The sequence below is a fragment of the Pithys albifrons genome, chromosome 12 (genome assembly GCF_047495875.1).
Source record: "Pithys albifrons albifrons isolate INPA30051 chromosome 12, PitAlb_v1, whole genome shotgun sequence".
Taxonomy (NCBI): Eukaryota; Metazoa; Chordata; class Aves; order Passeriformes; family Thamnophilidae; genus Pithys; species Pithys albifrons.
Genome location: NC_092469.1, coordinates 20,284,021 through 20,307,498, shown reverse-complemented (window position 1 = coordinate 20,307,498; position 23,478 = coordinate 20,284,021). Strand labels below are relative to the sequence as shown.

Genomic DNA, 23,478 nt, shown 5'->3' with positions numbered 1-23,478 from the left:
CCGCAGGATTATCCACAAACCCCGGCAGGAAAAAAGGGCTTGATCCCGATTTATCCTGGGGATTTCCCCCCGTTTTCAGCGGGAAGAACAGCAAAGGGAAGGGCGGAATTCCAGAGGGAAATGCAGTTTGCATGACACTGAATCTGCTTGGACAGGAAAACCGGGAACAAACGATTCCATTTGTCCCAGACACTTCCAACCTCTCCAGCATTCCAGGGCCAGCCTGTCCAACTGGGCTCCAAGATGCTCCCAGTGCTCCTCCTGCAACATTCCCAGTGAATTCCCACTCCTGCTGCTCTCAGACCTTCCCCTGCTGCCAATTCCAAGAGTTTTCTCTCCCCCTCCCAAAGCCCAGAGGGAATTTCACATGGATTCCATTCCTGGGCTCTCATTCCGGGGGTTTGTTTGCAGGGAATCTTTGGGAATGTCCCAAGTTTGGGCTGGTGGGGCAGGGATGAACCAGCCAGGAGAAGCTCCAGAGGGACACAGGGGAAGGCTGGAGATCCCCCAGGAATGGGATTTGTGCTGCTCCAAGAGTGGGACACAACATGGAATGTGGCAAACACAACAGGGAATGTCACAAACATGGAATGTCACAAACATGGAATGTCACAAACACAACATGGAATGTCACAAACACAACAGGGAATGTGACAAACACAACAGGGAATGTCACAAACATGGAATGTCACAAACACAACATGGGAATGTCACAAACACAACAGGGAATGTCACAAACACAACATGGGAATGTGACAAACACAACATGGGAATGTCACAAACATGGAATGTCACAAACACAACAGGGAATGTCACAGACACAACATGGGAATGTCACAAACACAACATGGGAATGTCACAAATATGGAATGTCACAGACACAACATGGAATGTCACAGACACAACATGGGAATGTCACAAACATGGGATGTCACAAACATGGGATGTCACAAACATGGAATGTGACAAACACAACACGGGAATGTCACAAACACAACATGGGAATGTCACAAACACAACATGGGAATGTCACAAACACAACATGGAATGTCACAAACACAACAGGGAATGTCACAAACACAACATGGAATGTCACAAACATGGAATGTCACAAACACAACATGGGATGTCACAGACACAACAGGGAATGTCACAGACACAACATGGAATGTCACACACACAACATGGAATGTCACAAACACAACATGGGAATGTCACAAACATGGAATGTGACAAACACAACATGGGAATGTCACAAATATGGAATGTCACAGACACAACATGGAATGTCACAAACATGGAATGTCACAAACACAACATGGAATGTCACAAACATGGAATGTCACAGACACAACATGGGAATGTCACAAACATGGGATGTCACAGACACAACATGGGAATGTCACAAACATGGGATGTCACAAACATGGGATGTCACAAACATGGAATGTGACAAACACAACACGGGAATGTCACAAACACAACATGGGAATGTCACAAACACAACATGGGAATGTGACAAACACAACATGGGAATGTCACAAACACAACAGGGAATGTCACAGACACAACATGGGAATGTCACAAACACCACCCCGAGCTCATGGAATCTCTGAGCTTGGAAAAGCTTCCCAGAGCATAGAGTCCAACCATCCCATCCCTGCCAAGGCCACCACTGCCCATGTCCCCAAGTGCCACCTCCCCAGGGCTCTGAGATCCCTCAGGGATGGAGGATCCACCTCTGCCAGGGCTGCTGACCCTTCCAGGGAAGGAACTTCCCCAATATCCAACTAAACCTGCCCTGGCCCAGCCTGAGGCTGTTCCCTCTGCTCCTGTCCCTGTTCCTGGAGCAGAGCCCGACCCACCCCAGATCTCCCATCCTGGAGGGAATCCTGGAGAGGGAGAAGGGCCCCTCTGAGCCTCCTTTTCTCCAACTGAGCCTCCCCAGCTCCTCCTGCTGCTCCAAACCCTTCCCAGCTCCCACCAACCAAACCCTGCATTCCACCAGCAGCACCTCCTGACTCTACAGAGCAGAAAACACCAAGAAACAAAAGCAATCCCAGAATCCTGAGATGGTTTGGGTTGGAAAATCCCCCCAGGACCATCAGTCGGTCCAACCCTTCCAGCACAGCCCCGAGCGCCGCGGCCTCGGCTCCCAAATACCTCCAACCACCAGAGCCTTCCTTGGAGCTGGAGCTCCAAACCTTCCAGGGCTGCTCCAGATCCTGTCAAATCACTGGAAAAATTCCTGACAGCTTGAAAGGGAAGGGCAGGGAAGCAAAGCATGGAGAGCACAAGGAACAGACGCTCATTCCGAAAGCAGCTCGGCTGAGAATTCCCAGGCACAGGAGACAGGCAGGGAAAGCCAAGATGCCCTTCCCAAGGAACCTCTGGAATGGAGGGAAACACAGAAAGCTGTTCCCTGTCCAAGCCCTGAGCAGCTTTTGCTGCGAGTTTGTAACTGTAGATCCCGGAATTCCTCAGCTCTGCCTCCCGAGGCTCCGGCTTCAAACGCCACGAGCAGGGAAGAGCAGAGGAGCTGAGAGAAAATCCATGGACACACCACCCCAAACTTCCCAAAATTCCCCCTTCCAGCTGCTGAGGGACAGTCTGGAAATGGGGGATCCACGGAAATTTGGGGGGGGGGGGTTACATTGACTGAGCAAAGTGAAACTTGTGGTGCTTCCAAAAAAAAAAGCTCCTTCTTCCCACACTGTTGTCCCGTTACAGGGAAAAGGAAATTTTTCTGTGGGACACAGGGAAAAAATCGAGCAGAACTCCAGGAAATCCCTCAGACTCTCCCTCCTAATACAAGGGACTTTCAGGAATTCAATTAATTAGACTGACAAGTGAATTAAGGTACATGAATGAAATCCACTGCAGGTCTGTCAGGGTGTCCACACAGGGAATTATTCTGGTTTAAAATAACCCACTGGATGGAGATCTTGGCTGATTTAGAGGAATTTTTGGGGATCCTCCTGTCCAGAGCAGCCCAAAGGAACACAAGTTTCCTGAGGGGGCACTCTGTGCCCTGGGCTGGTGATCACAGTAGGGTTGAATCAAGACAAGGTGGATTCTCTGTCCCTGAAGGTGTTTCAGAGGACACTCAGTGCCACATCCAGTCCCTTCTCCAGCCTCGTTGCTCTTCTCAGTTGGGTTGGAAGAGACCTCTGAGATCATCAAGTCCAACCCTTGATCCAACCCCACTGTGATCACCAGCCCAGGGCACAGAGTGCCCTGGGCTGGTGATCACAGTAGGGTTGAATCAAGACAAGGTGGATTCTCTGTCCCTGGAGGTGTTTCAGAGGACACTCAGTGCCACCTCCAGTCCCTTCTCCAGCCTCGTTGCTCTTCTCTGGCCCCGCTCCAGCCCCTCAATCTCTTTCCTCAACTGAGGGGCCCAGAACTGAACACAACACTCAAGGTGTGGCCTCCCCAAGGCAGAGTCCAGGGGAAGGGTCACTGCCCTGGGCCTGCTGGCCACGCTAGTTTGGATCCAGGCCAGGATCCCATTGGCCTTCTTGGCCACCTGGGCACACTGGTGGCTCCTGTTGAGCTTCCTGTCCCTCAGTCTCCCCAGGTCCCTTCCTGCCTGTCCCTCTCCAGCCACTCTGTGCCCACCTGTGGCACTGCAGGGGGTTGTTGTGGCCAAAGGGCAGGACCTGCACTTGCCCTTGTTGAACTCCATCCCATTGGAATCAGCCCATCCCTCCAGTCTCTCCAGATCCCTCTGCAGAGCCCTCCTGCCTTCCAGCAGGTCGACACTCCCTCCCAACTTGGTGTCATCAGCAAATTTGCTGCTGATGGACTCAACCCCCTCATCTAAATCATCACTAAAGATGTTAAACAGGACTGGACCCAACACAGACCCCTGGGGGCCACCACTGGTGACCAGCTGGACACAGCTCCATTCCCCAGCACTCTCTGGACCCTCCAGCCAACTCCTGACCCAGCAGAGGGGACACCTGTCCAAGCCATGGGCCACCAGCTTTGCCAGGAGTATTTTATGGGAGACAGTGCCAAAGTCCTTGCTGAATTCCAGGCAGACACACCCACAGCCTTCCCCTCATCCACCAGGTGGGTCACCTGATGGTAAAAAGAGAAGAAATAACTCAGGGAAACTCAGGGCTAACTCAGGGAAAAGCATCTTCCCAAGAAAAGCTTCCCTGAAATATTTGGGTTATGGTTCCAGAGTGCAACGTTCTGGTTTCCCTTCAGTGCCACCCAGGGATGGGAATAAACCCCAAATTGATGTGCCTGTAATTCATTAATCCACACAAATAAACACCAATTACAGTCACAGGGGTAAAAAAACCATCTTAGGGTTTTCCTTAAATTTCTGGAGAGATCTGAGGAGCATTTCAAGCACTGCAGGATTATTAATTAATATTAATTAACCCCCCCTGTGTGAGCCCAGACTCACCTTTGCCACTCTCAGCTGATGGAAATTGGGCTTGGAGGATTTTCAGGGTGTTTTTCAAAATTCAACCATTCACTTTTTGGTTGTTTTGTTGTTTTTGTTTTTTTTTTTTTTTCGAAAGAACAAGTTGAACATTCCCATTTTTCTCCCCCTCTTTACTATCTGAGTTTTCCAAAGAATTACTTCACGGAAAAGAGGAAAGTTCTTCCAATTTCTTTCTTTTGGTTAAACAGATTTTCAAGAACAGAAGGTTAAAGTTGAGAGATGCCCCTGCTATTGTTGGCTGAGTGTTTGTGAGTTGTCTGAAACATTAAATATGGGGAAGTCTGGCTGGAAAAATGACCTTTCCTTTGGATAACTTCGATCAGGATTTGCTTGGCAAGTGTTTTCCCAGGGAAAAAAAAAACAAACAACACTTTAGATATGGGATTTTTTTTTTCCCAGAAAAAAAACATAAATGAAAAGAGAGAGAAAAAACCCACAAATCCTTCCCCTCCTCAAGGCTGGAGGGAAAAGGTGCAAAAGGGTTGAAGGGAGGGCTGGGGCAAAGCTGGGCTTAATTATATGGGAATATGGAATTTTTTTTTAGCAGGTTCCTTATTTTGAATTAATAATAAAAGGTATTTTAAAGAGTTTCAGCCCTAACTCTGGATCTCCAACCCTTTGGCTTCAGCTGTGCTGAATTTGCTTCAGTTCTGTGTTTTCTGGGAAGTGGATCAGGCAAATATTGATTTTTAATTCCTGTCCCAGTGAATGGACAGGAATAATCAGAGACTCAGAAATGCAGAATTTACACCCAACTCATCAGGGTCAGAAATGCAGAATTTACAAATTTATCAGGCTCAGAAATGCAGCATTTATATAGAATTTTTTAGGCCCAGAAATGCAGAATTTCCACACAATTATCAGGGTCAGAAATGCAGAATTTACCCAATTTCTCAGGTTCAGAAATAGCAGAATTTCCACCCAATTTATCAGGCTCAGAAATGAGGAATTTACACACAATTTTCAGGCCCAGAAATGCAGAATTTACAAATTTATCAGGCTCAGAAATGCAGCATTTATATAGAATTTTTTAGGCCCAGAAATGCAGAATTTACACACAATTATCAGAGCCAGAAATGCAGAATTTCCACACAATTTATCAGGATTAGAAATGCAGAATTTACACTCAACTCACCAGGCCCAGAAATGCAGAATTTCCACTCAATTTATCAGGGCCAGAAATGAGGAATTTACACCCAATTTACCAGGATTAGAAATGCAGAATTTCCACACAATTCTCAGGCCCAGAAACGCAGAATTTCCACACAATTATCAGAGCCAGAAATGCAGAATTTCCACACAATTTATCAGGATTAGAAATGCAGAATTTACACTCAACTCACCAGGCCCAGAAATGCAGAATTTCCACTCAATTTATCAGGGCCAGAAATGAGGAATTTACACCCAATTTACCAGGATTAGAAATGCAGAATTTCCACACAATTCTCAGGCCCAGAAACGCAGAATTTCCACACAATTATCAGAGCCAGAAATGCAGAATTTACACAATTTATCAGGCCCAGAAATGCAGAATTTCCACCCAATTCTCAGGCCCAGAAATGCAGAATTTCCACACAGTTCTCAGGCCCAGAAATGCAGAATTTCCACACAGTTCTCAGGCCCAGACTGGATTGTTGAACAACTTCAATGTGACCCCCCCTTGTTCCAGCTCTGTCCTGTTTACTGATGACAATAAAACCTGGCAACGAAATTCCCAATATTTTTCCTCCAAATAAGCTGCTCCCAGAACGTTTTTCTTCTCAAAAGCACCTTGATAAAAACAAGTTGTGGTGGGAACGTGAAGAGCCTGTGAAACATCAGCCCTTCAGTCCAAAAATTCTGTGCCAAGGACTGAAGGGCAGGAGGAACTCTTGGAATTGTCAGGAATTGTTTGCCCCGAGCCAGGGCAGGTTTCCCTGAGGGTCTTTTTGCCCCCTGCACACACCGAGAGGGTCTGGGAATGTTCTCAGCTCTGTGGGGGCAATTCCTGGGTGGAATTGGGGGGCAGAGGATGGGCAGGGGCAAAGCTGGAGGCACAGAATTCCAAGCAATTCCAGAATTCCCATCCCTGGAAAACACGGGGGGAAAATCCAACCCCTCCTAACGAGCACAAGTGGATTTGCAAATTAACTAAGATTGCAAATGGATTTACAGGTTTATGGAGGGCTCTGCAGAGGGATCTGGAGAGACTGGAGGGATGGGCTGATTCCAATGGGATGGAGTTCAACAAGGCCAAGTGCAGGTCCTGCCCTTTGGCCACAACAACCCCCTGCAGTGCCACAGGTGGGCACAGAGTGGCTGGAGAGGGACAGGGGAAAAGGGACCTGGGGGGACTGAGGGACAGGAAGCTCAGCAGGAGCCACCAGTGTGCCCAGGTGGCCAAGAAGGCCAATGGGATCCTGGCCTGGATCCAAACTAGCGTGGCCAGCAGGCCCAGGGCAGTGACCCTTCCCCTGGACTCTGCCTTGGGGAGGCCACACCTTGAGTGTTGTGTTCAGTTCTGGGCCCCTCAGTTGAGGCAAGAGATTGAGGGGCTGGAGCGGGGCCAGAGAAGAGCAACGAGGCTGGAGAAGGGACTGGATGTGGCTCTGAGTGTCCTCTGAAACACCTCCAGGGACAGAGAATCCAACATGTCTTGATCCAACCCCACTGGGATCACCAACCCAGGGCACTCTGTGCCCTGGGCTGGTGATCACAGTGGGGTTGGATCAAGGGTTGGCCTTGATGATCTCAGAGGTCTCTTCCAACCCAAGTGAGAAGAGCAACGAGGCTGGAGAAGGGACTGGAGCACAAGTGCTGTGGGGAGAGGCTGAGGGAGCTGGGGGTGTTCAGCCTGGAGAAGAGGAGGCTCAGAGGTGACCTCAGCACTGTCTGGAACTCCCTGAAGGGAAGTTCTGGCCAGGTGGGGGTTGGTCTCTTCTCCCAGGCACTCAGCAATAGGACAAGGGGGCACGATGGGCTCAAGCTCTGCCAGGGGAAATTGAAGTTGGAGAGCAGAAAAAAATTCTTTGCAGAGAGAGTGCTCAGGGATTGGAATGGGCTGCCCAGAGAGGGGGTGGATTCCCCATCCCTGGAGGTTTTTCAGCTGAGCTTGGCCATGGCACTGAGTGCCATGATCTGGTAAAGGGACTGGAGTTGGCCCAAGGGTTGGACTTGATGATCTGGGAGGGCTTTTCCAACCCAATCCATTCTATGATTCTGTGATTCTATAATTAACTCTGGAAACTCAGGGGAGGGAGCCAAGCAGAGGGTTGATGTGAAAGGCACAGGGGATTCACTCCATGAAATGTGGGTCCAATTTTAACTCCTCCACCTGAGAAACAACCCCCAAAACCCCGAGAAAAGCACTAAAATACACGAGAGTCCCAAAAGCTTTTCAGGAGCTTGGGAGGCTCAGGATTCCTGAGGCAAAGAGGCTGGAAAACACCTCGACCTTCCCTGCCTTCAGCACCAGGAGACTCTTTGCAGTTTGTGCAGCATTCCCAGAACATTCCCAAGTGCCAAGGAACATCCCTGGCATCTCCTCCAGCCCCCAGTGCCCCATTCCCAGGCCCTGCAGCTCCTCAGGTCCCACAGAACCTGCCCAAGCCAAGGGCAGGAGGAGCAAAGCTGCCAGGGAAGGATGTTCCTTAATGGAACCCACTTTGGAAAGGGCTGGCAAAGGTTCCACAGTGTTGGTGCCAACCCAGGGCAGTGCCAGAGGAACTGGAGCAGCAGGAGGGGGCTGTGGAAGGGCAGGATTTCAGCCTGGAATTCAAAGCTCTGTGTCAATAAATATGAAGTTGTGCCTGGATGTGACAGATCTCCCCCCACTGCCCCACGTGCCATTAACAGCAGCACTAATTGCTAATTGATTATCACAAAAAAAGCCCCAAATGACTCAGTTTGGTCAATGCTGAGCCCATCAAGAACTGCTTCTCACATCCTGGCAAGATGAATTTACCACAACACAACCCAGGAGGGAAAACTGAGATCAAAGCCAAGAATTAAACAGGAGAAAATAAACCTCTTACCCCTTTTCTGGCTGTTCCCTGGGGGAGGGTGGGAGGCAGGAGCTGAACCAAGGCTGGGAGGGATTCCTGAGCTCATCCTGAGCATTCCCCCTGCCCTGGGGGCAGAGTCTGTGCCTGCAGCTCCCGGGATGGTCCTTCCCAGCCTGGATTTCTTCTGCTCCTCCAGCCCTGTTGGCTGAGCCAGCTGGAAAAGCAGCTCCCAGGGAGCTGAAGGCACTGCACAATCCAGCCCTGATTTATCCCATTCATAACTCTCCTTTTTGCAGGTAGAGGAGAAAAGGTTATTTTCTATCACTCTTTATAACAGAAAAATTGCATCAAGAGTAATAAAAATATCTCCTTCCTCCTTTATATTATCATTTTTTGCACAAATAACCCTTTTTCCAAGCCCCCAAACCTGCATGTCCTGCAAGGATCAGCAACAGATGGAATCACCAAGTTCAATCCACGACAAAAACATTTGCCTCTATCAGGAAAACCCACAGAAAACAACAAACCCCAACTTGCTTTTAACACATCTGGTTGACATCAGGAAAAGAGAACTTCTTTTCCCAAATCCTTCAGCAGAGATACCAGTAAAAGCAGGGCAGTAAATTAGGGAGGGTTTTTGCTCTAAGTGCATGGATTTTATCAATGCAGTAAAATCCCACCTCCACCCACATGGCTCTGAGCATTCTCAGACAGGATATTAATAAAGAAGAGCACAAGGACACAAAGCATGTATTCAGGAGGGTATTTTTGCAATGTTCCTTTTAATCCATTAACTCTTGGGCCTGGTTGGGGCCATTCTTCAAAATAAAAAATGGAGTGATCAATAAGGAATGTTACTCAGGGAATAAATGACTTAAGGGATCAGAAAAACATTTGTTATTCTACCATTTCTTCCCAACAAAAGCACATCCAACCTGCTCTCTGCAAAAGGGAGTAAAAACCAGCTTGGCAGAGGCACTGCCAGGTGTCCCTTCCCCACTGGGGCTGGGGGGTTATTCTGCCAAAATAATGCTGAGTAACCAGGAATTGTTACATTTTGGATTTAATTATGCACCAAACACCAGCGATTCTTCCCCCAGGGTAATTCTGGAACTCAGGACTCCTCCCTTCATTCCACCAAGGCTGCAGGACACTCAGTGCCCAACAGGATGAGAGCTCTGGTGGGCATTTCATCACCCCCAAAACTCATGGAATGGTTTGGGCTGGAAGGACCTTAAAGATCATCCCATTCCATCCAGGACACCTTTCCCTGTCCCAGCTGCTCCAGCCTGGCCTTGGGCACTGCCAGGGATGGGGAATCCACAACCTCTCTGGGCACCCCATGCCAGGCCCTCCCCAGGCCCCTGCAGGGCACAGCCCATGGAATATCCAACCAAAACTTATCCCAGTTACTGCAGGGGACATTCTCTCTCCAACTCCAACAGCCAGAATTGAAACCAACCCACTCCATTCTAGCCCTGATTCCCTGAGTTTAGCCCCAGATGTGCCAAGCTGGCATTGCTGCTCAGCAGTGCAGGATCTGAGCTGGGAGAGAGGCTCGTTATTAATTAACAGGTGACTTGATAAAGTCCCTAAATGACTTCCCCAGCCCATATTCAGCCTCCCCAGGTCACCTCAAGGCCTTTGGGGACAGGGCAGGACACCAGAGTGGCCCTGGTGGGACAGCAGAGGACACAGAGAGCCCAAGGGACCCCAGAGCAGCTCCTGCCCAGCCCCAGGGAATGGTCTGTGTGAAGGAACAACCTGTTTGGTGTCTCCAGCAGGTCCTGAAACCATCACAAACCCCTCTGCCTGTTACCCAATTAACAGCTGCTGTAATCACCTTGTTCAAGACAAAGCTGCAGGGACTGAGCCTCCAGTCAGAGCCAAGAGACAAAGGAAAACTGTTTATTGCTCCTCCAGCACCAACCACCCCATCCTTCTCCCTGAATTACTGGCCAAAACTCCACAGACTATTCCATAAATCAAGTCCAAATTTGAAAGGAAAACACTGAGAAGATCTTTGTTAAAGCAAACTGTAGAATTACTTGGAAGCACAGAAAGCCAATTATAACCCCAACTCCTCAAGAACAATTAAACTGATTTTTCCTTTATTTTATTCATGTTTTCCCCCCCAATAAGGCAGGTGTGGCACCCAGAGTGAGTGAGCAGAGCCAAGGGCAGGGCTGGGCTGTGCCACTGGTGCTCCCCTGGCACTGCCACACGTGGTGGGTTTGGGCTCTGCAGAACCCTGAGCAGGCACTTGGATGTTCCAGACAAGAGCCCTGGCTGGGATATCACATTCTAAATCCCAAGGAGCTCATAAAGGATGAAAATAGCCTTATAAATATTTATAATTTATTCTTATTACGTTTTATTTATTCCTGAAGTCTCAACCATGGAAAATTACGGCGAAGCCACAGAGCTTAGCGGGGACCATTTCAACAGATAAACACAAAGGCTTCTAAACAAACCCTGCACAGCTCCCAGTCCAAGACAAACAGCATGACTGGGACTGCAGGAGGCTCCTGCAGAGCCTGCTTGGGGGTTTTCATGGTTTCCTGGGACAGAAATACCCTCCCTGGCAGGACAGACTGGAGTGAAAAGTTGGGGGACACCTGGGGGTTCTACACACCCTGAAACAGCTCCTGGAGCAACAGCCACTGAAAAGGGGGGAAACAACCAGAAATTCAGTAGCACTGGGAGCTGCTGCAGTGAAACCACTGCCACCAAATGAACCGAAATGGAGAACTGCTGAGGGAGAAAACAGCAGCTCAGGCTCAGGCTCAGGCTCAGGCTCAGGCTCAGGCTCAGAGTCGGGCTCAGGCTCAGAGTCGGGCTCAGGCTCAGACTCGGGCTCAGGCTCAGACTCAGGCTCAGTCAGAGTTGGGCTCAGGCTCAGGCTCAGGCTCAGGCTCAGGCTCAGTCAGAGTTGGGCTCAGGCTCAGGCTCAGGCTCAGGCTCAGGCTCAGACTCAGGCTCAGGCTCAGGCTCAGGCTCAGGCTCAGGCTCAGACTCAGTCAGAGTTGGGCTCGGGCTCAGGCTCAGGCTCAGGCTCAGAGTTGGGCTCAGAGTCGGGCTCAGACTCAGACTCAGACTCAGACTCAGACTCTCCTGCCCTCCCCTGTGCTTCACCTCTACCCCTGGGGCAGGAAAGGGCAGGAAGGGGCAGAAAAGGGGCAGGAAAGGGCAGGAAGGTGCTGGAAGGGGCAGGAAGGGGCAGAAAGGGGCCACAGAACAAAGGCACTGTCTCTCTGTGAGTCACCTCCACTCTGCACTGCCTTTTCTCTTCAGCCTCCTCAAACCTTGGAACCCCACTCTGATAACATCCCAGAGCCATCAGGGGGATGAGCAGAGCCTGTCCCTGCACTCAGAGCTCACACAGGACACTCCATCAGCCCAGCCCTGCACTCAGAACTCACACAGGACACTTCCAATCCAGCCCTGATGACATTCCTGAGCTCAGGGGGATGAGCAGAGCCTGGCCCTGCACTCAGAGCTCACACAGGACACTCCATCAGCCCAGCCCTGCACTCAGAGCTCACACAGGACACTCCATCAGCCTGGCCCTGCACTCAGAGCTCACACAGGACACTTCCAATCCATCACTAACATTCCTGATCCATCAGTGGAATGAGCAGAGCCTGTCCCTGCACTCAGAGCTCACACAGGACACTCCATCAGCCCAGCCCTCCACTCAGAGCCCACACAGGACACTTCCAATCCAGCCCGGATGACATTCCTGAGCTCAAGGGGATGAGCAGAGCCTATCCTTGCACTCAGAGCTCACACAGGACACTTCCAATCCAGCCCTGATGACATTTCCCAGCTCAGAGGGATGAGCAGAGCCTGTCCCTCCACTCAGAGCTCACACAGGACACTTCTAATCCACCACTAACATTCCTGAGCCATCAGGGGGATGAGCAGAGCCTGTCCCTGCACTCAGAGCTCACACAGGACACTCCATCAGCCCAGCCCTGCACTCAGAGCTCACACAGGACACTTCCAATCCAGCCCTGATGACATTTCCCAGCTCAGAGGGATGAGCAGAGCCTGGCCCTGCACTCAGAGCTCACACAGGACACTCCATCAGCCTGTCCCTGCACTCAGAGCTCACACAGGACACTCCATCAGCCTGGCCCTGCACTCAGAGCCCACACAGGACACTCCATCAGCCTGGCCCTGGCTGGACACCCTCTCTAACACAACAAAAACAGCCCTTTCTTTCCCACATGTTCCTGCCTGCCTTGTTTGTGCAGCCATTCAGCAGACCCAGCTGGAGCCCAGGCACTGTCATCAAAGAACACTCTGGGGCAGCCAGGAGTGGATGCCAAGTGGCTAAAAATAAGCAGAGCCTTTGTCACTGGAGGATAATTTTAAGGCCCTTGTAATGAATAATGGAAGAGAAAAAATCTTCCCAACCAAGTGGGACACTCTGATTTCAAGCAGGAAGATTTCACAGTTGTGGTAAGCCCCAGATAACCCAATTTTTGGTTGATTGCAATAGAAGAGCTGCAGAGAGGAGCCTGTTCAGAGGTTTGCTGTGGCTGGGAACACTCAGGGAGCTGCAGAAGGGGCTGGGGCTGAGCCTGTCACAGCCCTGCTGGGGGCAACCAATTTCCTCCAGGTCACCCAGTGGCACCCCTGGCATCAGATTTCACACTTCCCAGCTCTTATCCCTGATATCATGCACAAATGATTTCCTCTGAGCTAAAAGAGGAGACAAGATAAGCCCACGTGGCTGTATCAGCTCAGCCTAATTGCTGGAGATCTTGGAGGAAGGAGCTGAGCACCTCCCAAGCCTGAGATGCTGTCACAGCTCCAGAGTGGCCCTGGAAATGCATTGCTTTAAAGAAAATACTTAGCTAAATTCCTTCCCCAAAGTTTTGAAAAGCTACTTCCTCACTGGATAAATAGGAAGGTTTTCCAGCTGACACCAAGCCAGGACTCAGCAGCAGAGCTGGGGTTTAGTCTCCAGTGCCTGAGGAGGAAAAAGATGGTGTGGAAACTCACTGCAGACCTGGAAATCAAAGGGAATTTCTGCTCCAGTTTCTTTGGGCTTTGCTGAATCCTACACAGAATATTTTCCAGGTTTTTTCTACCCAGCTCGAGGTGCCCTAAAAAAGGAGAGGTGAAAGGAAGGGAAAACATCCACTCCAAAGAGGAATGATCTCCTGAGGGTCTCCTGCAGGTGTGTCCAGCACCACAGGGAGCAGCAGGCACAGAATGGAATCCCAGAACCACTGAGGGTGGGAAGGGCTTCCAAGAGCCAGTCCAACCACCCCAGCACTGCCCAGGCCACCACTGCCCATGGCCCCAAGTGCCACATCCACAGGGCTGTTAAACCCCTCCAGGGATGGGGATCCAGCCCTTCCCATAAGGAAATTTTCCCTAAAATCTGACCCAACCCTCCCCTCCCCTTCTCCTGTCCTGCCCAAGAGCCAAGGAAGCCCAAAGGTGTGGGAGGAGCAGCACCAGGCTCGTTCCCACCATGTCAGAAATGCCATCATGTCATTATTTTCAGAAAATGCCAGTTTGTGCCCCAGTTCCTTCAATGTGCTGGAATGAATCCCATGTGGCAAAATGAACTCCAGTCCTATTAAGGACACACTAATTAGAGAGTTGGAAAAGACCTTTAGGATCATCAGGTGCCACCATCAGCACCATGGGCACCACCAACCACGTGCCCAAGTGCCACATCCACACATTTTCTGGGCACCTCCAGGGCTGGGCACTCTCCCCCTGCCCTGGGCAGCTGTGCCAGTGCTGGACAACCCTCTCCAGGAGAAAACCTGCCCTAATATCTCATCTAAACCTCCCCTCCTCTCATCCTGGCTTTGCCAGGGATTTCCTGGACCTGAGGCTACTGCAAACTTCTGGATTAAACCAAATGAAAAAGAATCAACAGTTTAGAGTGGGAGAATTTCCAAACACTTGAACAAAACACTGAAAGCTTTTGCCAAGGGGCTGAAATGCCAGGCCAAGGGGAATGGCTGCCCACTGCCAGAGGGCAGGTTAGGGGGGATATTGGGAAGGAATCCTTCCCTGGGAGGGTGGGCAGGCCCTGGCACAGGGTGCCCAGAGAAGCTGTGGCTGCCCCATCCCTGGAAGTGTCCAAGGCCAGGTTGGACAGGGCTTGGAGCAACCTGAGCTGGTGGGAGGTGTTGGGGTTGGAACTGGATGAGTTTTAAGGTCCCTTCCAACCCCAACCATTGCATGAAACTCCTTGTTTTCCACCTCAAATCAAAGCTCCTCAAGCCATGGCCAGGCCTCCTGAGCCCCCTGGGGCTGAACTGGGTCCTGCTGCCCACCCCGGGGCTGAACTGCCTCCTGCTGCCCACCCTGGGGCTGAGCTGGGTCCTGCTGCCCACCCTGGGGCTGAGCTGCCTCCTGCTGCCCACCCTGGGGCTGAGCTGCCTCCTGCTGCCCACCCTGGGGCTGAGCTGGGTCCTGCTGCCCACCCTGGGGCTGAGCTGCCTCCTGCTGCCCACCCTGGGGCTGAGCTGCCTCCTGCTGCCCACCCTGGGGCTGAGCTGGGTCCTGCTGCTCACCCGGGAGCTGAACTGGGTCCTGCTGCCCACCCTGGGGCTGAACTGGGTCCTGCTGCCCACCCTGGGGCTGAGCTGCCTCCTGCTGCCCACCCTGGGGCTGAGCTGCCTCCTGCTGCCCACCCTGGGGCTGAGCTGGGTCCTGCTGCCCACCCTGGGGCTGAGCTGCCTCCTGCTGCCCACCCTGGGGCTGAGCTGCCTCCTGCTGCCCACTCTGGAGCATTTCCTGCCCAGTCCAAGCTCTGGGGTGGCTCTGGCAGCTGTGGCCAGGCCTCCCTCCTGTGGGGTTGGGTTGGAGCAGGTTGACATGTGCTAAATTTAACTCTGCTCTTTGTTCCACTGTGCTCTTGGCAACAGCTGCAGAAACAATGGCTGCAAACACAGAATGTCTCTGGCTGAGCACCCAGAGCAGTCAAAACAGCACCTCTGCTCTGCTGGGACATCCCAGGAGCTCTGGTGGGACATCCCAGGGGCTCTGGTGGGACATTCCCAAAGGCTCTGGTGGGACATCCCCAGGGGCTCTGGTGGGACATCCCAGGGGCTCTGGTGGGACATCCCAGGGGCTCTGGTGGGACATCAGAGCCCGCTGGGCACCACCAGCGTTGCCAAGGCTCAGGTGGGCTGTCCCCAAGGACCATCCAAGCCTTTCCCAGAGCTGCTCCACAGTCAAGGCCTCCTCCTCCTCCTTCACTGCTCTGCTGCATCCTTATTTTCTAAGGATCTCCATCCCAGTCCCTGAGCTCCTGGTCACATCCAGGGCATGCAGAAGGCAGGGAGGTGAAGCCATTCTGCTCCTGCAGCTCCTGTGTTTGGTTCTTTGGGGTTTGGGGGCACAATTTTGCACTTATCATCATTCCACAAGTTCTCTTTGTCCACCAGCATTCCTTGGTGCTGATCCAGACAGGACTCCCCTCTCCATCTCTCCCCAGTGTGTCCAGCACAGCACAGGAGTGGCAGCTACACCTTTGGTGTGACCTTTTGGCACAGCCTGTTCAGCTTCTCCACATGGGTCACAAACCCCTGGCATGGACTTGATGCTCTCCATGGAGATTCCTTTCTTGTCTCTGTTTTAAACTTTAAACTCAGCTTCTTTCAGCAGAGGTTTAAAGACATGGAGAGCAGTGTTTGCTCCTTCCCTCCTTGTTCTTCCCCCTGCCCCAGGCTCACCTAATTCCAGACATCCTCCTTTCCTTCTCCCAGACCTGCCCAGTGCCCAAAGTGCCCCCAGCCCTGGTTGGGACCCCCCCAGCAGCTCCTGCCTCTCCAGAGGCCCTTCCCAGTGCACCACAACCCCAGAATGCTGTTCTTGCTGCTCCTCCCAGCTGCAAACACCCCCAAATAGAGTGATGGAGCTGCTGAGGCTCAAAAGAGCCTTTTTTCCAGCACAGGAATACAGACAACAAACTTGCATCCAGTCCATAAATCCTTCTGGCAGGGAAAAGTGTCCCCTGGGCTGGCCTTGGCCACCCCTGCTCTGTGTGAGCAAAGCCAGGCCTCAACACTTACAGAGCAGCTCTGGGGTTCAAGGCACTCCAAGGAGAACCTGAGAAAACTCTCTGGAAGAGATGAAAGGCCAAATGAAAGCAGAATGGTGCTTGTTGTTGTGGCCCTGCTGCCCTGGGGAGCAGCAGAGCTGCTGGAGTGTCCCAGATGGAATATTTAACAAAGGCACTTCTGCTCCTCCAGCCCTGGGAGCCTCGGGGGGTGTCCCCAGGTCTCCTTTGTCATGCCCAGCACCTCAAAGGGCTCCTAAAGGAGCAAACCCCTCAATGAGGGGCAGTGCCCCAGCCCACCCCACAGCCCTGGCCCCCCAGATGAGCCCAGAGATACCTTTGTGCTCTCTCTGCTATTCCACAACTGGGATTTATTACCAACCCTCTAATAAGAGGTCTCTGCCTTCCTCCTATCAAGGTGCACCAAATTATTTTCCCTTCTATTTAAAAGATTATCACTTGGTATCTCATCTCTTCTTATTAAGTTTACAGCAATATTAAAACAAGATTTGGGTGAATAAAGAACATAATATGCTCCAAAACAGAGAACATATTCTTTGGAGCATTGTAAATGCTGCTCCTGCTGCTGCTTGAATGGAATTTTAATGGAACGACCCACCTGCTTAGGAGGAAAATAAAAAAAGAGATGACAGAAAATATTATCCTTTTCCAAACCCTCATTAAACCATCTTGCTTTACAACTACCACAGACCACTCAAAGAACTGAGGGACTGTATCAAAGAGATACCTGCAAGAGATTAACAAATCACCTCAATTAATTCTCTCCACCACTCAGAAGGTTTTTACAAATGCAAAGAATTCATTTAGGGATGGAAAAAAATCCTAATTCGTGCCAGTATTAAAATAAAGGCTGATCTTCTGCAAACCCACACTCAGTTCTGCACTGCAACTTCATATTAAACACATATTTATGTTATAGATGTGCAGGTCCTGCCCTTTGGCCACAACAACCCCCTGCAGTGCCACTGGTGGGCACAGAGTGGCTGGAGAGGGACAGGGGAGAAGGGACCTGGGGGGACTGAGGGACAGGAAGCTCAACAGGAGCCACCAGTGTGCCCAGGTGGCCAAGAAGGCCAAGGGGATCCTGGCCTGGATCCAAACTAGCGTGGCCAGCAGGCCCAGGGCAGTGACCCTTCCCCTGGACTCTGCCTTGGGGAGGCCACACCTTGAGTGTTGTGTTCAGTTCTGGGCCCCTCAGCTGAGGAAAGAGATTGAGGGGCTGGAGTGGGGCCAGAGAAGAGCAACGAGGCTGGAGAAGGGACTGGATGTGGCTCTGAGTGTCCTCTGAAACACCTCCAGGGACAGAGAATCCACCAGGTCTTGATTCAACCATGTCTTGATCCAACCCCACTGTGATCACCAGCCCAGGGCACGGAGTGCCCTGGGCTGGTGATCACAGTGGGGTTGGATCAAGGGTTGGACTTGGTGATCTCAGAGGTCTCTTCCAACCCAACTGAGAAGAGCAACGAGGCTGGAGAAGGGAGTGGATGTGGCTCTGAGTGTCCTCTGAAACATCTCCAGGGACAGAGAATCCAACATGTCTTGATTCAACCCTACTGCACGGAGTGCCCTGGGCTGGTGATCACAGTGGGGTTGGATCAAGGGTTGGACTTGGTGATCTCAGAGGTCTCTTCCAACCCAAGTGAGAAGAGCAACGAGGCTGGAGAAGGGAGTGGAGCACAAGTGCTGTGGGGAGAGGCTGAGGGAGCTGGGGGTGTTCAGCCTGGAGAAGAGGAGGCTCAGAGGTGACCTCAGCACTGACTGGAACTGCCTGAAGGGAAGTTCTGGCCAGGTGGGGGTTGGTCTCTTCTCCCAGGCACTCAGCAATAGGACAAGGGGGCACGATGGGCTCAAGCTCTGCCAGGGGAAATTGAAGTTGGAGATGAGAAAAAAATTCTTTGCAGAGAGAGTGCTCAGGGATTGGAATGGGCTGCCCAGAGAGGGGGTGGATTCCCCATCGCTGGAGGTTTTTCAGCTGAGCTTGGCCGTGGCACTGAGTGCCATGATCTGGTAAAGGGACTGGAGTTGGACCAAGGGTTGGACTTGATGATCTCAGAGGGCTTTTCCAGCCCAATCCATTCTGTGATTCTGTCATTCTATGGATGTGGCACTGAGTGAGAATCCACCAGGTCTTGATCCAACCCCACTGTGATCACCAGCTCAGGGCACTCTGTGCCCTGGGCTGGTGATCACAGTGGGGTTGGATCAAGGGTTGGACTTGATGATCTCAGAGGTCTTTTCCAACCCAATCCATTCTATGATTCTGTGATTTTATATACACTGACATAAACTCAGTATTTTACTAGATCTATTTTTACTTAACCAACATTAACACAGATCTCCTTATGATATTAAATTTTCCAGGGATATCTTGTGTTTTTCTGCTCCCCAGGTAACAGGTTTGCCCTCCAGCTTTTTTCCCCCCCTCCACATCTGTCAGTTGTAGGGCCCTGAACTGCTCTAAAATTAAATTTCCCCCTTTCCACTTGCTAAATTAGCACTTTCTTCAGCAAATGAAGCTTTCAGAACCAGGAGTGGAGTGTTTTGGAGGAACAGAGTGGAGACACCTCTTGTGTGAAGCTCCAAAATCCTGCACAGAAACCTTCAAGCACAGCTCGAAAATCCTGTCATTAAAATGCTCACACTTAAGTGCAATTAAAACCACTCTGACTTATCATAAAAAGTGTTGCCATAAACAGTTTGTGTTTCCATAAATACAGGGATTTTACACAAAATTCCCACGTTGTCCCAACTATTCTTTTCCCTAAAACTCAGACCTGCAAGTACAATTAGTACAATTACTGAAGGAGTCTCAGTCAGAAATACCCATTTCTTTCCCCCAAACCCCAATCCAGCAGTTTTTAACTTCCAGCTGAACAACACCACGTTTTTAATTTGATTCATTCCCTCCTGCCAATCATTTTTCTGCCTGTGTCACTCCAGCCTTAATTATTACTGGAATGAAGAAAATTAATTGGATTAATTCCAATTATTATTGGGCTGACTGAAGTTCAAAGCCTTCCCAATCCTCCCTCTCTCTGCCAACCCCAGGGCAGCACAAGGGACTGTCCCTCAGAGCATCCCTGGCCCTTCAAAAGGGATTGATTTCCTTTACTCCCAATTTCCTTCTCTCTCCCAATTTCTTCCTCACTCCCAATTTCTTCCTCACTCCCAATTTCCTCCTCACTCCCAATTTCCTCCTCACTCCCAATTTCCTCCTCACTCCTTCCAGCTCTGGAAAATAACTGGGAATCTCTTCCTTCTGCTGCCCTCTGCTGCTGAGAGAGCAGGGAGAGGCAAACCCTCCCTGCACTGGGTTAATTATTGTCTCAACGAGCTGAATAACAGAATTTTAGTCTATTTAAAGCTTGATTTTTTTTAAATTAAATGCATTGTATGGAAACTACAAACTGCAAAAGATGGGGCTGTTCTCAGTCTTGGATAACACATTATTATTATTGAAGTTGTTAATGCTGAGAGAAACCACAGGGTCTATTCCAAAGGCAATTAAAAAGCATATTCAGAAAATAAATCGGGTTGGTTTTTTTCCCCACTGAAATGACAGTTGGAAAAGGCACAAACAAAACAGAGGAGTGGCCAAGTTCAGATGGAATGGCAACAATAGTTTTGTGGAAGTTGAAATTATAACTTAAATGTCACCTCTGAAAAGGCAGTGCCCTCCCCCAGGAGCTGTGAATGCCCAGCAGTGCCCGGCGGGGGCACAGGGAAGCTGCCAGGGCTGGGTCAGGCTCTGCCACAGGGCTGGGGACAACTGGAAGGGGCTGCCCAGGGAGGTTTGGAGTGCCCAGACCTGGAGGTGCCCAAGTAATGGCTGAATGTGGCACTCAGTGCCCTGGGCTGGTGGGCACAAGGTGGGCATTGGGCACAGGGTGGGCTCCAGGGGCTGGGAGGACTGTGCCAAGGTGGGCATCGGGCACAGGGTGGGCTCCAGGGGCTGGGAGGGCTTTGCCAAGATGGACATTGAGCACAGGGAGGGCTCCAGGGGCTGGGAGGGCTGTGCCAAGGTGGACATCGGGCACAGGGTGGGCTCCATGGGCTGGGAGGGCTGTGCCAAGGTGGGCATTGGGCACAGGGTGGGCTCCAGGGGCTGGGAGGGCTGTGCCAAGGTGGACATCGGGCACAGGGTGGGCTCCATGGGCTGGGAGGGCTGTGCCAAGGTGGGCATTGGGCACAGGGAGGGCTCCATGGGCTGGCAGAGCTTTTCCAAGGTGAGCATCAGGCACAGGGAGGGCTCCATGGGCTGGGAGGGCTTTGCCAAGGTGGGCATTGGGCACAGGGTGGGCTCCAGGGGCTGGCAGAGCTTTTCCAAGGTGAGCATCAGGCACAGGGTGGGCTCCAGGGGCTGGGAGGGCTTTGCCAAGGTGGGCATTGGGCACAGGGAGGGCTCCATGGGCTGGCAGGGCTGTGCCAAGGTGGGCATTGGGCACAGGGTGGGCTCCATGGGCTGGGAGGGCTTTGCCAAGGTGGGCATTGGGCACAGGGTGGGCTCCAGGGGCTGGGAGGGCTTTGCCAAGGTGGGCATTGGGCACAGGGTGGGCTCCAGGGGCTGGGAGGGCTTTTCCACCCTCAGGGATTGTGGGCTCTGATTTCCACAACAAACCAACCTGTTTCCATGCCAGTTTGAACCATTTGGATGCCAGTTTGATCCATGGCAGTGCCAGAGCAGGTTCACTGCATTTTACATGGATCACCAGAACAGGTTTGATTTCCCTGTGACCTTTTGGAATTGTTTCTCCCTATTCTCTCCCCCTGCCAGAATTCCTGCCCTTCCCTGGGCTGCAGCAGAGCCCAGGCCAGATGTTTCAGCCAGAGGTGGGGAGGTGGTTTCTCCTCCTGAGCTGGTGGGTGAGGATTAAACCAGACCTGACCCCAACTCGGCTCCAGCCCCAACTCAGGCTCGTTCATGTCCCCAGCCCAGCCCCAACTCAGCCCCAGTCCCCATCCCAGCCCCAACTCAGCCCCATCCCAGCCCCATCCCAGCCCCATCCCTGTCCCCATCCCAACCCCAACTCAGCCCCATCCCAGCCCCAACTCAGCCCCATCCCTGTCCCCAGCCCAACCCCAACTCAGCCCCATCCCTGTCCCCATCCCAGCCCCATCCCTGTCCCCATCCCAACCCCAACTCAGCCCCAACTCAGCCCCATCCCTGACCCCAGCCCAACCCCAACTCAGCCCCATCCCTGTCCCCATCCCAGCCCCATCCCTGTCCCCATCCCAACCCCAACTCAGCCCCAACTCAGCCCCATCCCTGTCCCCAGCCCAACCCCAACTCAGCCCCATCCCTGTCCCCAGCCCAACCCCAACTCAGCCCCATCCCTGTCCCCATCCCAGCCTCAACTCAGCCCCATCCCTGTCCCCATCCCAACCCCAACTCAGCCCCATCCCTGTCCCCATCCCAACCCCAACTCAGCCCCATCCCTGTCCCCATCCCAGCCCCAACTCAGCCCCATCCCTGTCCCCATCCCAATCCCCAGCCCCAACTCAGCTCTATTTGCTCCTCCAGGAGGTTGATTTCAACAAAAAAAAGGCCATTAATCCTGATTTTCTTCCCTCACACATCCCCAGATATGTGCCCAGACACACAAATGGACACATGAATGGGTATTTCAAAAAAAAGCTATCAGGTTTTAAATTAAAACAAAGAAATCAAAATAAATTCAACTTATTCTACATGCCACACCCACCCAGTATTTGTCTTGCAGGTGTAATTTGGACAGCAACAATTCACCAAGGAAGAAAAAACCCAACAAGTGCTAAACCAAAATCTCTGACACACAAAAACCTCCCAATTCTCACTTCTGCAAAAGTACTGCTGGTGAAACCCTGAGTGAAGAAGACCTCAAAGTGGGTTATTTTGCTTGTTTAAAACCCCTGGAGGTGGGCAGAGCTGCAGGCCCTGATGCCACAGTGCCCAGGGCAGCTCTGAGCTCTCACAACTCACATTCAGCAGCACCCAGAGCACCCCTGAGAGCCCCTCCAGCAGGTGGGACCTGAGAGGTGCTCCAGCAGGTGAGACCTGAGAGCTCCTCAGCAGGTGGGACCTGAGAGCCCCTCGAGCAGGTGGGACCTGAGAGCTGCTCCAGCAGGTGGGATCTGAGAGCCCCTCCAGCAGGTGAGACTTGAGAGCTCCTCAGCAGGTGGGACCTGAGAGCTGCTCCAGCAGGTGGGACCTGAGAGCCCCTCCAGCAGGTGAGATCTGAGAGCTCCTCAGCAGGTGAGACCTGAGAGCTCCTCAGCAGGTCAGACTTGAGAGCTGCTCCAGCAGGTGGGACCTCAGAGCATCTCCCACAGGTGAGACCTGAGAGCTCCTCAGCATGTGGGACCTGAGAGCCCCTCCAGCAGGTGAGACCTGACAGCATCTCCCACAGGTGAGACCTGAGAGCCCCTCCAGCAGGTGAGACTTGAGAGCCCCTCCAGCAGGTGAGATCTGAGAGCTCCTCAGCAGGTGAGACCTGAGAGTTTCTCCAGCAGGTGAGACCTGAGAGTTTCTCCAGCAGGTGGGACCTGAGAGCATCTCCCACAGATTTGCTGCTGTGGGTCCCTCAGCAGAGCCCAAACTTCAGCAGAGTATTTGAGGTCAAACTGCAGCAATTCTGGCTCCACCTGCCCCAGGAATTCTGCTCATTGAGCCCTTTGGTGGCTCAGCACTCCAAGGAAAAGCTGCTTTCCCTCCATCATGTGCCATTTTCTCAGCAAGAAGGGTCTGTCTCTGCCAAGACAGGCATGGAATGGAAACCAGAACTGCTCAAAAACCAGCTCTACACACTGGGAGCTGAGCCCACATCTGTGGAGAAGGGACAAGGACAGGACACACCAACCAGGCCCCCTCCAGCCCCTACAGGCAAAGGGGGCAAAGCTCAGCCATGGAATATCCTGCAGGAATGATGAGATAAAGAGCTCTGGTCTTTAAAGCATCTCATGGTCATGTCACCCTTTGGCAGGTCATT

General features: G+C 51.9%; 1 protein-coding gene across 2 annotated transcripts in view; it reads right to left on the bottom strand.

Moving 5' to 3' along the window:
* BANP (BTG3 associated nuclear protein) overlaps window positions 1-23,478 on the bottom strand; it is a 99,187-nt gene that overhangs the window by 14,830 nt on the left and 60,879 nt on the right. The gene's annotated exons all lie outside the window — the stretch shown is intronic.